This window comes from Ctenopharyngodon idella, chromosome 7, assembly GCF_019924925.1.
Source record: "Ctenopharyngodon idella isolate HZGC_01 chromosome 7, HZGC01, whole genome shotgun sequence".
Lineage (NCBI taxonomy): Eukaryota > Metazoa > Chordata > Actinopteri > Cypriniformes > Xenocyprididae > Ctenopharyngodon > Ctenopharyngodon idella.
Genome location: NC_067226.1, coordinates 38,036,594 through 38,050,953, shown reverse-complemented (window position 1 = coordinate 38,050,953; position 14,360 = coordinate 38,036,594).

The following is a 14,360-nucleotide window of genomic DNA, read 5'->3' as shown; positions in this document are numbered from 1 at the left end:
TATTTATAACTTGTGTTTGCAGTGTTGAGCAATGACACACACATCTGTTGATTTCTATATAAGCTACTTTTATGCAGGATTTTGTGGGCGGGAGCGGGACAAAACATGAATGTCGCAGGCGGGAGTGGGACAGAATCCTGCGGGAGCGGGACTGAAAAATCCGTCCCGCGCAGGTCTCTAGTTGCCACCACCTTGGGAGAAGTGTATGCGGCCCACACACACCAGATGGTGATTCCCATTACAGGCAGTGCAGACAGCAGTGGCAAGGACTCTGGGACCACAGGATTGGGAGCACTGGCGTGTGGGTCACGGTCGGCATAGGACCAGCCTTCGTGGCCTGGAGTATTATACCCCCCCAAAAAAGTTATTTAGATGACTCTGGGCATCAAGAGGCTCTGGCGTGGAGGCCATGATACGAAGAGGCTCTGGCTTGGCACCCATGATGTGATGAGGCTCTGGCATGGCAGCCATGACATGACGAGGCCCTGGCGTGGCGGCCATGACATGACGAGGCTCTGGCGAGGCGGCCATGTTGTAACAAGGCTCAGGCTTGATGGTCATTGGTATGGGGGCCACGATATTAAGAAACATTGGCTGAGCAGCCCTGACGTGGCTTGAATCTGCCGTGGCGGAACAGGCTCTGGTGTGGCAGGCATGATGGAAACAGGCTCTGGTGTGGCAGGCATGACATGAACAGGCTCTGGCTTGGCAGGAATGACGTGAACAGGCTCTGGCTTGACAGGCATATTGGCTGAAGACTCTGGCTTGGTGGTCATGATGGCCGGAGGCTCTGGCGTAGAGGGTACTGTGGGATTGCAGGGCTCCTCGTCCACAAAACCCACAGTAAATGATGAGCCACTCAGCATAGTCTATATATTGAGCCAAAGTCCATTGGAAATTGCTGTCAAGCATAAGGTAACTAAGAAAGTCATTAAGTCCATGGTAAAAAAAAAAAAATCTCCTTTAAGGGGGATTGCGGGGCTCCTCGTCCACAAAACCCACAGTAAATGATGAGCCACTCAGCATAGTCTATATATTGTGCCAAAGTCCACTGGAAAGTGCTCTCAAGCATAAGGTAACTAAGAAAGTCATTAAGTCCATAGTGAAAAAAATGTCCTTTAAGGCAACATCATACCTTGATGGAGGCGAAGTAGGGTGACTGCTGGGTTCACTTAAGGCAAATTGATTACAACCCATGTGTAGTTTTATTGAACATAATCCAAGGTGAACACGACAAAGACTTGGCTTTACACAGAACCATGAACTAAACTTGAACCTGAACAAACTCTTCAAACAGCGGTTACATGAACAATACTAGACAGGAGAACAATGAAACATGAGGGCTATATACTGCATATACAAAGACTAATAACTTAACAATAAACACCTTTGCGTAATCAAACAATAAACCAAAGAGAACATGACACATAGACAAGGGAACCAGTCAGAACAAGACACATGAACAGGGGAAGCACATGACAGGATCAGTCTCTTCATCAGTTTGCACTGGCTGCCAATAGCTGCTCGCATCAAATTCAAGGCTCTAATGTTTGTGTACAGAACAACCACTGGCTCTGCACAACTATACATAAACTCACTACTTCAGACTTATGCGCCCTCCAGAAGTTTGCGTTCTGCAAGTGAACGGTGCCTTGTGGTGCCACCCCAAAGGGGCACAAAATCACTCTCACTGACCTTCTCCTGGTCTGTTCCCTGTTGGTGGAATGACCTGCCATGCTCCATCCGAGCAGTCTTTAGCCATTTTCAAAAAACTGCTATATTTGCTAAAGACATATCTTTTTCGTCAACACTTGACCCAGTAATATTAGCACTTACTTTTTATCTTTACTTTTCTTTTTTTTTTCCTATTTCTATTCTCTGTCTTCATCTATTTGTATATTAAAAAAAAAAAAATCCTTGCTACGAGCACTTTGCTGGTGAAACTGGGACTTGACACGGCACTTGCATACTGTTGCACTCATGTTGATTTGATTGCTTCTACTATTCTCATTTGTAAGTCGCTTTGGATAAAAGCATCGGCTAAATGACTAAATGTAAATGTAAATGTAAAACACATGATAAACAGAAAACAGAAAACATGACTATGAGAATATCAAAATAAAAGACATGAATGCTAACAAAACCCAAAACCAAACATGACGGTGCACTCAGGAGATCACAAAGAGAAATATAACACAACCACATAAACTAAGACGACACTGAACACTGAAAAAAGGGAACTAAGGGCTTAAATACACAGGGTATATAATAAATCAGCAACCATAGAAACTAAGAAAGAACAAGAAAACAGGCAAACGGAAGGTGCGTTCTCACACCTTAACGCAGTCCAACAGAGGAGGGAGGGTGGGGGCTCTGGAGTTGGGTGAAGAGCTAACCTTCGTGGCGGAGCCGATGGAGGGACCAGCCAGAGTGGAGCCTTCATTGACGGTCCGTGCGGACCCTAGATACTGACTGAGGAAGGCGGAGACAGGAGAGGTGGAGACCCAGACAGAGCAGAGGAGACAGAGAGACCAGGTAAAACTGAAGGACCTGGAGGCCAAGGTGGAGCCGCAGTGACGGCCGAGGTGAAATCAGGGTGCCAGAGGACTGAGGCAGAGCCAGTGGGTCTGAGGACCAAGACAGAGCTGAAGGGAAAAAGGAGCACGACAGAGCCGGAAGGGTGGAGGGATGAGGTGCTCCTAACGGAGGAGCCGAGGGACTGAAGGAAGCCAGCGAAGATGGAGCTGAAGAATTGTATGGCTTAGATAGAGGAGGCAGGAGAGGGAAGCTGGGTGGGACCATCAGCTACGAAGGAGACTTGGAACTGGACGGGACCAGCAGAGATATAGGAGACTTGGAGCTGGGCTGGACAGCGGTGACAGGAGACCTTGGGAAATTACCTCTTCCAATTCCTCAAACCATTTTATAGGGACTTGGCACTTTCCGAGTCTGATTCATTTATTTACCTTTGTGTTTCTATTTGCAAATATCCTTCTCTTTTTCTCAGTTGGTTTTGCTTTACACATTTTATGTATCTGTCCTTTTCTGTGACATTGTCTGCACTCTTTCTCTTTAAACCAGCATTCAGTAGGGTCATGAAACATACCAGACTTTTTTCATTTCGGTTTGTTGTGGATTTATTTATGTGACATTCAGCTGTCGCCGTTCTTTGCAGTTCCAGCACATCTTTAGCGGCTGTCTCCATCGAGACAGATTTCTAGTGCTTGCATTTAAGTTTGTTCTCTCTCAGTAACGAGAATTATTTGTGTGCTCTTACTGTGCAAACCACAAACAAGCAGGGCCGGCAAGTGCCTATAGGGGAAATAAGCAGCTGCCTAGGGTGGCAAGAAAAAAAGAGATTTCATTTTTATTTTTATTTATTTATATATTTATTGGGCATTCATTTGGAATTATCACTCCATTAGTTGTTCTAAATCTAAATTAACTTTCCTTCATTCTACCTAGTAGTGATTGCTTTCTCGTGGTCTCGCATACTCTGTTTATATTGGGAGTGTGGTACTGACCGCACATTTTATAAAATGAGATATTTGTCAATGACGCTTATGATCTGTTGCGCACCAAAACCTTCGACATCATCCTGTCAGTCATCTTTCCTTACTATCTTCACGTAGGCCTAATAAGTGAAATCTAATGTAGGCTACTCTAATGTAACCGACTACCACAGGCTAACCATGTCCCTTTACGGGATCTGTAGAATGTGTTATTCATTTTCCATGCCTTTCTGAATTAGTAATTAGGCTTCGGGCACATCTCTAATCCTGAAGGCACCTCATGTAGCTTAAACGAGGACCACCACCTGAAAAAAAACGTTACAACACAACCCAACATTAGAAAGAAAAAAAATAACCCAGGATGTTTTTCAGAGTATATTGGCAACATTTTGGGCTGCGCAGTCTAACTTGTACGCACACACACACATACACACATATACACACACAAACACACTGTCACTAATGAGTTTCAGCAGCTATTTATCAACTTCAGCCAAGAGTTTCCTTATTAATTTCCCAACACCCTCCATTTCCTCTCGTTCTCTCTCTCATTATTGAGTGATTGAAGCTCAGAGCAGATAAGCCGCCACTATCTGAGGGGTTGAGACATCAGATGGATTGTGGGTAATAGTGGTGTGGCGGTCAGTGGCGTTGGGCATTTCCTGCTGTCAGAACTTGATTTTAGAATAAGGAATACCCCAAAATAAAAGTTATTTTGCTGTTTACTCACACTTGTTTAATTTCAAATGTATATGAGGTTATTCTTTTTTGTTTTCCGTATAACAGCAGTTCACAGTGACCATGACTCTCAAGCTCCAAAAATAAAAAAGTATGATAAATGTAGTCTATATGATGAGTACATATATATTCAAATCTTATACCATAGCTTTGTGAATCAGAATTTAAACCTGAATGCACTAATACCAGCCCTCTCTGATATTTTTTAGTTTCTAGTTGTTTTTATTTTATTTTGACAAAAATATTTATGTATTTATTCATTTCAAATAAATACATGTAAAGCAATGTAACAACAGTTACAAAGTCAAAAAAAAAAATAAAAAAATAAAATAAAACATGACTTGGGTCATTCCTGAGAAGTTACTAGAGTAACAAGATGGCAGTTTAGTAAACAAGAAGTTATTATTCAGTAACTTACATTTTAGACACAATATTGCCACAATATTGTTAGTTACTTGATTCCTTCATGAACATTTTTATCTAATCTGTAAATAAATAGATTTGGTGTCATTTACTAATAATTCCATAGATTATTCCTACTTATACACACAGCAAAACTTCTCACAAAATGTAATTAGCAAAAAACATGCCCAAACCATCTCCATATTGAGGGTTTCACTGCAAAACAAATACTGGTTCCCTTTTGAAGTGGAACTTCCATACTGTGTCTTTGTGTCGACAGTATGGGGAATTACATCAGCATGACTGGTGACTGAAGCACGTGTAAACATGCCAAATTTATTGGCAGGCGGCAGTCCATGCCCTCGCATGCAGAGTGCCCCTGCGTATAAAAGGGCATCATGAGCTCTTTTGTCTTTAGGAGCTGTTTGTTTGTAGCGTTTGGGAGACAAAACTTTAGCAAGCCCTCGGTCACGATGGCCCCCACGCCTGAGCCCTCAGTCAAGATGGCTGCCGCCACGCCTGAACCCTCAGTCAAGTTGGCTACCTCACTTGTCAAGTCAAGTCAAGTCACCTTTATTTATATAGCGCTTTTTACAATGTAGATTGTGTCAAAGCAGCTTTACATTGATAACTGGTACATTATTTGGCTGCACAGCAGCTCTTAAAAGAATAGTGTCAATGCAGGCAGATCAAAGCACTGTTGAATATCAAATGTCAAGTCAAATGTCAAGTGTCCCCAACTAAGCAAGCCAAAGGTGACAGCGGCAAGGAACCCAAACTCCATCAGGTGACATCAGGTGGCAGACAAGTGGCAAATAGGTGTTTAAATGGAGAAAAAAACCTTGGGAGAAACCAGGCTTAGTCGGGGGGCCAGTTCTCCTCTGGCCAACAGTGCTTTGTTACGATTCAGGTAGCTATCATAAGTCCGACAGGATCGCAACATTCAAAGTATTTATTCCAGTTCCATCCAATTGAGGATTGTGTTCATCACGGCTGTTGAGGAACTGTGTCGTGGCTGTCGTGTCGATGAGGCCCTCAGAGTGGATGATCTAGTTGACTCAATCTCTGCTGATACTTCAGGGCTGCGTTGTGGTCGTGTCAAGGCGCAGGTCCTTGGTCTCACCTGGATACGGCCTGGATCCGGTTGACTACGGTGAACCTCGGGATGCCATTCTTCTTCTGATGTAACGAGTACATCAGGTGTTATAGGAAGTGTTCCCGGTTCCGGCTGACCTAATTTATGCAGCCTAATAATCCTTTAACAGATTTGAAAATATAAATTGGTAATGTGTTATGTGTATGCCAGGTTAAAGAAATGCGTTTTTAGTCTAGATTTAAACTGACAGAGTGTGTCTGCTTCCCCAACAATGCTAGGAAGATTGTTCCAGAGTTTAGGTGCCAAATAGGAGAAGGATCTACCGCCTGCGGTTGATTTTGATATTCTAGGTATTATCAGCTGGCCTGAATTCTGAGATCGCAATAGACGTGAAGGACTATAATGAATTAGGAGCTCGCTCAGGTACTGGGGAGCTAAACCATTTAGTGCTTTGTAAGTAATTAGCAAGATTTTAAAATCTATACGATGTTTAACAGGAAGCCAATGCAGTGTTGACAGAACTGGGCTAATATGGTCATACTTCCTAGTTCTAGTAAGAACTCTAGCTGCTGCATTTTGTACAAGCTGTAGTTTATTTATCAGGCGAGCAGAACAACCACCCAGTAGAGCGTTACAGTAATCTAGCCTTGAGGTCATGAACGCATGAACTAACTGTTCTGCATTTTTCATTGAGAGCATATGTCGTAGTTTAGATATATTTTTAAGATGGAAGAATGCGGTTTTACAGATGCTAGTAACATGGCCTTCAAATGAAAGATTGGTATCAAAGAGCACACCCAGGTTCCTAAGAGACGACGAAGACTTAACAGAGCAGCCATCAAGTGTTAGACAGTATTCTAGGTTATTACGTGAAGAAGTTTTTGGTCCAAAAATTAGAATCTCTGTTTTTTCTGAATTTAGTAGTAGGAAATTACTGGTCATCCAATTTTTTATATCAGCTATGCATTCTGTTAATTTTGTGAATTGGTAAGTTTCGTCAGGGCGCGAAGAAATATAGAGCTGAGTATCATCAGCGTAACAGTGAAAACTAACGCCATGCTTCCTAATGATATCTCCCAAGGGTAGCATGTACAGAGTGAACAGCAACGGTCCTAGTACTGAGCCTTGCGGTACTCCATATTGAACTTGTGATCGATATGACATCTCTTCGTTTACTACTACAGACTGATAACGGTCAGATAAGTATGATTTGAACCATGACAATGCAATTCCACTAATGCCAACATAATTTTCGAGTCTATTTAAAAGAATATTGTGATCAATAGTGTCAAATGCAGCACTAAGATCCAGTAACACTAATAGAGAGATACAACCACGATCTGATGATAAGAGCAAATCATTAGTAACTCTAATGAGAGCAGTCTCAGTACTATGGTACGGTCTAAATCCTGACTGGAAATCCTCACAGATACTATTTCTTTCTAAAAAGGAACATAGTTGTGATGATACTACCTTTTCTAGTATTTTTGACAGAAAAGTGAGATTTGAGATCGGCCTGTAATTGACTAATTCTCTAGGATCAAGTTGTGGTTTTTTAATAAGAGGTTTAATAATAGCCAGCTTAAAAGTTTTCGGTACGTATCCTAGTGATAAAGATGAATTGACGATATTAAGAAGAGGATCTATAACCTCTGGAAGCATTTCTTTCAATAGCTTAGTCGGTATAGGGTCTAACATACATGTTGTTGATTTTGATAATTTAACAAGTTTAGACAATTCTTCCTCTCCTAAAGCAGTAAATGAACTGAATTTTTCCTCAGAGACACTACAATGCACTATCTGACGCGATACTGTAATAGACGGTTGCGTGGTTATAATTTTTTCTCCAATATTATCAATCTTGCAAGTAAAGAAGTTCATAAAGTCATTACTGCTGTGCTCTTTGGAAACATCAGAAGTTGAAGCTTTATTTCTTGTTAATTTAGCCACTGTATCAAATAAATACCTAGGGTTGTGTTTATTTTCTTCTAAAAGTTTTGAAAAATAAGCAGATCTAGCAGATTTTAAGGCCTTTCTGTACTCAATCATTCTCTCTCTCCACGAAATGCGAAATACTTCTAGTTTTGTTTTCTTCCAGCTGCGCTCCATTTTTCTGGCTGCTAACTTTAGGGCCCGAGTGTGCTCATTGTACCATGGCATTGTATTAATTTCCTTAATCTTTTTTAAGCGCAAAGGAGCAACTGAGTCTAATGTGCTGGAAAAGACAGAGGCAATAGTTTCTGTTACAACATCGAGGTCTTCTAAGCTTTCTGGTATGCTAAGGCGATGAAACTGATCAGGAAGATTATTTATAAAGCGATCTTTAGTGGTAGAAGTGATGGTTCTACCATATTTATGGCATGGAGGCAGTTTATACTAAATGTAGTATACACGAGACTAGATAATGATCTGAGATGTCGTCACTCTGCTGCAGAATTTCAACAGCATCAATATCGATTCCATGTGACAATATTAGATCTAAAGTATGATTACGACAATGAGTGGGTCCTGACACATGTTGTCTAACACCAATAGAGTTTAGAATATCTGCAAATGCCAATCCTAATGCGTCTTTCTTATTATCTACATGGATATTAAAATCACCAACAACAAGGACTTTATCTGCAGCCAATACTAACTCCGACAGAAAATCAGCAAATTCTTTGATAAAGTCTGTATGGTGTCCTGGTGGCCTGTATACAGTAGCCAGCACAAATGTCAACCTACATAATGTTACGTAAAGTACCATTACTTCGAAGGAATTATATTTGAAAGACTTTTGACTAATACTGTAAATATTACTATAGATTACAGCAACACCTCCCCCTTTGCCTTTCTGACGGGCATTGTGTCGATAATCATAACCTTGAGGACTAGACTCATTTAAACTAATGTAATCGTCCGGTTTTAGCCAAGTTTCTGTCAAACACAGCACATCTAGATTATTATCTTTGATAATATCATTAACAATAAGTGATTTTGAAGAAAGGGATCTAATATTTAACAACCCGAGTTTTATCATTTGTTTAGCATTATTATCTCTATTTTTTATTTGTTGAACATCAATTAAATTTTTACCATTAAATGAGTTTGGAAGTTTTTTGTTTTTACTAATTCGGGGTACAGACACAGTCTCTATTTGAAAATATCTAGGTGTAAGAGTTTCTATGTGTTGGGAGTTATCTGAATTTTCTGACTTCTGTAAGGCAGCTAGCAGACGGTCGGTTTAGCCAGTCTGTCTGCTTCCTGACTTGGGCCCCAGTTTGTCATGTTTCAGTTCTAAGACTATATGCCATATTACTAGAGAGAAGAGCAGCACCATCCCGGGAGGGATGAATACCATCTCTTTTCAACAGGTCAGGTCTGCCCTGTTGAAAAGAGATGGTATTCATCCCTCCCGGATGCGCCTCGACTTGTGCCTTTAGGCTTTTTAGTAGAGTATGAGGGGATGTCCTGGAGCCCAGAGATGGTTCCAGCCCCTGAGTTCACTCCAGTGTCTTCTCCAGCCCCTGAGTTCGCTCCAGTGTCTTCTCCAGCACCTGAGTCCGCTCCAGTGTTTTCTCCAGCCCCTGAGTCCACTCCAGTGTCTTCTCCAGCCCATTAGTCCGCCCCAGTATCTTCTCCAGCTCCTGAGTCCATACCAGTGTCTTCTCTAGCCCCTGAATCCGCTCCAGTGTCTTATCCTGCCCCTGAGTTTGCTCCAGTGTCTTCTCCAGCCCCTGAATCTGCTCCAGTGTCTGCTTCAGCCTGTGACCAGAGTCCAATGATGGCTTCAGCCCGACCAGAGTCTAGTGACCGCTCCAGTCCTCGAGTCAGCTCCAGACTCCTCTCCAGTCCCAGAGTCAGCTCTAGACTCCACTCCAGTCCCCAAGTCAGCTTCAGACTCTGCTCTAGTCACTGAGTCAGCTCCAGACTCCGCTCCACTCCCTGAGTCCACTCCAGCTCACGAGCCCGCTCCAGTCCTGGAACTCTGCCCAGTACATGCTCCTATACTAGAGAGCATTGCAGTGTCCCTGATGGCACTAGCAATTGTGTGTGTTTGGCCCACACATACAATCGCTCCAGCCCCTGAGCCCGCTCCGGCCTCTGACTCCGCTCCAGACTCCGCTCCAGTCCCCAAGCCAGCTCCAGAATCTGCTCCAGTCCACGAGCCCACTCAGGCCAAGGCCACAGAGGCCACACCGCCTTGGTTACACACGGCCACTTGGTTACTCATTTGATTAGTGTCCTTGTTTCAGGTGTGTCTTGTTTATTATCTCATTAGTTCCTGTATAAGCACTCCTTGGTTTGTTTACTCCTTGTCCAGTCTCTGTTGTCATTAGTTGTGTTTGCACTGCTTGTTTACCTGCCTTTGAGTTGAATTAAAGCCTTTTGAGTTTTGATAAACCTTATTCCTACCTTGGATCCTCCTGCATGCAACGTTACACAAGTAAGCATTCGCAAAACTACATTTTTAAATATGTAGACACAGCCATTTTAAGTTAACTCTATGTGCATGGCAATATTAGCACCATCGACCAGTCAGAAATAAGCCAGTTTGTTGACTGGTGTGATAACAATAATTTAATAATAAATACAAAGAAAACAGAAGAGATTGTATTCTACCCAAAATGTACAGGTGACCATCATCAAGTGGTTATACATGACCAACACATTAATCTAACGCAGACTTATAAGTATTTGGGCGTTTTTCTCCAATACATGTTGGCCACAATTATTAGCACCCCTAGAAATTCTTATAAGTAAAATATCTATAGTAACTACATGTAATGTGTGTAACAAGGACACTGTAAATTTAAAGTGTTACCAAATATTTTCAGTTTTTTCATTGTTTTCCAGTACAAATATCTAAACATTCATAAATCAAGATAAACTTACTTGATAAGTAAAATGACTTAAGATATTAAGTCTTGTTTTGATTAAATTAATGAAAATTAAGTTTAGGCTTAAAGCAAGAAACATGTGCCAATAGAAAAATAAACTTCATACAAACAGGAAACAAGATTTTTTTTTCTTACCCCATTTATTTTTCATTTGGGGTCTAAGGTCGTTTGAAAATGTTCATGAAAATATCATCTTTTGTGCTCCACAGTAGAAAGAAAGTCATACAGGTATAACATTAGGGTCAGTAAATTATGAGAAAAGTTTTTTTTTTTATTTTTGGATGAATGATATTTTAACACATTCAAGATGAGAGATGTACACATGAGATGTACAGGATTTAATTTTTGCTGAACTAAGGCTATTTTAGTGTCACACTAGTTAAACTCTTTGAATGTCCATGATTGTGCTCATCCTCTTAAAGGACCAATGCTATGTCACCTGCAAGTTTGATATCTTCCCACAAAGGAACTAATCCAGCTGTTAGTGTACAAAATAAACTAAATTTTGTGAGGAGCTTACCTTAAAACAGTTTTTCTCAATTGCTAACACACAATTCATGAAACAATACACTATTTTCTCACAACCATAAACACAATCTCGTAACTACACACCAACTTGTACAAATCTCAAACTTCCATGTCAAAATCAAATATTTCAGTCAAAAACATATTAATTTCTGTCAAAATCAAACTTTGGCCTCAGATAACACACAAAACCTGCAAATACACAGAATACTTTCCTGCCCAGTGAACACTAGTGAGATCAATTCATAACACTAACAAAAAACCTCTTATTGTGATTTAAGAATAATTTGGCAGCTTAGTGTCTATTAAGGCAGGAACACACCAAGCTGACGGTCGGTACTCAAGTTTTCTGTGTGATCCGCACCGTCAGCTGAAGTTCGCCCTCGTCTGCTTTTTTTCTGCGATTTGACATGTTGAATCGGCGTCAGAGCTCGTCGGGCCATCTGATCATTCTGATTGGCTGTTCAGCTACTGCCACCTGCTGGTATGGAAAGGCATTTCATCTTACGCAGGCGCAGAACGGACGTGCTACTTGGCCTACTTGGCCGACGTGAGCCAACCCCGCAGTCTGCTTTCTTCACCACTAGTTCATCGCCATCGGCTTGGTGTGTTCCTGCCTTTACAGTATAAAACATAAATGAAAGAGTGCAGACAGAGTAAAATGCAACAATGAGCTTTAGGAAAAGTTATTTTCATTTCACTGCTGTAAAGTGATCTTACAGTAGATAAAAGTACAATAGATAAACTAGTTGATCTTACAAGAGATGAAAAGTTCAAAAAGCAAAGAACTAAATATGAATTGTGTATGCAACACAGTACAGTATACTGTCAATTACAGTAATACATAAATAAAGAAATAAATTCACCATCCTCTGCACCTTTGGCCAAATTTCATTACAGTAGACTATACAGGACTATAGCAGTTTCTTGGTCTTCTGACAAAAGATTTTCTCTACCTTCCTTAGGCAGCTAGTCGTCTCTCAGTTCTGCAAAAATACAGCAAACAAATTTGATAATCACGTATTTGAGGGTGTACATGTGCTACAGTTTACTGGACACAGAATAGTGAAAATTTTCTCATATAAAGTACTGTTACTGTGTAGCCTACTGTAATTATACTGTATGTGTAAGTAGTATAAAACCCTGTTGATGATTCTAGGATGCAATTTCTAAAGCACAATCACCTGTGCTCCTGTTTATATTGTCCAGAGATTATGATTGGTGTGTCATCATTTTTGCTACTGAATGTTTACTGATGGATAAATGTGTGCTATTTGAGTTTACATAGTGACACTTAAGTTATTTATACTGTGTTTCTGTTTTCTGAATGAAAACATGGTGAAACCACTGTAAAATAAGGGCATTTTTGTGTAGAGTTTTGCAGAAATCATTAGGAAAATTGGAATGTGTGTGAAAACAAGTGAAATGTGTTTATAGTTTTGAGAAATATGTCTTTGTTTTGAGAATTGAATAAATAGTTTGGGAAATTGTGCCAAATGAATCAGTTATAGTGTGTTAGCAATAAAGAAAAACTGTAATCATTTTATCAGAACAGCCCACCCACACCTGCTGAGCTTAATAAGTTCAATAAACATTAAATATGAGGATGGGTGGTATTAAACACTGAGGAAAAATCAACAAATAAAATCATAACGTGTTTCAGAGACAAGATAGAAGCAAATGATAGGGCAAATCGATAGTTGTCTAAGAAGTTGTTGAATATACATAATGATAATGTACCTTTATGTGCCTTTCACAGCACTTCAACAGCAAAGACGGTATTGCAATAGGACATAACCATTTCATCACAAGGTTTGTTAGTCTTGGAAATGGGTATAATAACTGAAGTTTTCCACAACAGTGTATTATGCTGGTCCAAAGAGGACTGACAAATAGAGGTGAGAAGTAGAGGTACTTCAGTGCATGGCCACATATTTCGTATATTACAATTTTGAAAAAGTTTCAGCTAACAGGAAACATTTATAAAACTTTGGCTAACTTTTTTTTCAAGTTTCTCTCAAAGTTATGAACAAACATAAGGCAAGCCTAGGCCCTTCTTAAAGACAACAATGTAATTGTACAGTGAATTCGGACATACTTCTTTTGTCACATACTGTTTTTCGCATCCTATATAGTTGGGAAGTATGCTATTTCAGATGCAGCCTTTGTGTTTCCTTTAGTTCCTGTATTTTCTTCTGTGTTTAGTTCCTGCTCTTTTTTTCTTTTTCTTTTCAGCAACACTCACTGGACTTTTCATTTTGAAAGTGTCATAAAACGTGCAAGAAGCAACAGAATTTTGGAGAAATGTTGCCACAGGAAATGCATTTTTTAATGAGCCTGAGTTGCAATATTGATATATGACTACTTGCAATAAATTTGATTGAATTTTACAACACTAGTACGCTACTTGGGCCCTATCATACACCCGGTGCAATGTGACGCCAGGCACGACGCAAGTGTTTTTTGCTAGTTTCAGCCCGATGCAGTTATCATTTTCACATCCAGCCCCCATGTTGTTTAAATAGCAAATGTACTCACACCCATCTGTTTGCCCATAGGCGTGCTGGTCTGAAAAAGAGGTGTATTCAGGTGCATTGTTGGCACATTGCTAATTTGAGGCAACTGAAAACGATTGCGCCACTGACCAACAAAAACCTGGTCTAAAGTCAATGATGCAGTATTTTTCTTTTTTTTGTTATTTACAGGACACTTTAGTAATATGCACCTATAGGCGGGTGCACAACGCGCGTACAATCTACTTGTTACACACACAGGGACGCTGAGATACGGAACGAGTACTGCATATGGGGAAAAACTCCTTTTTACCTTGATACTGAAGCCTTTTTCAATAATGCAGTGTAACTGCACGGCCATTGGTTCAAAGTGGAAAACTTTTTGAACCAATGACGGCACAGCAGTGCTGCGCGAGCCTATGGCGATGCAGCACACCAAGGCCCGCCAAAATGGGCGGGGCGTCTGGCTATATAAGCCATTCTGCCATAGGATTTCAGGTCAATCGACTGAAGCAACAACACTGAGTCATACAGCCCCGTGGCATGGCAGTAAACGCAGTACTCATTCCGTATCTCAGGGAACCGAGGTTACGTTCGTAACCGAGTACGCTCCCTTTCGATACTTCACTCATAATGCGTATGGGGAACGAATACAATCCCGCCGTGCCATGGGAGGGAACGACTGAACCTA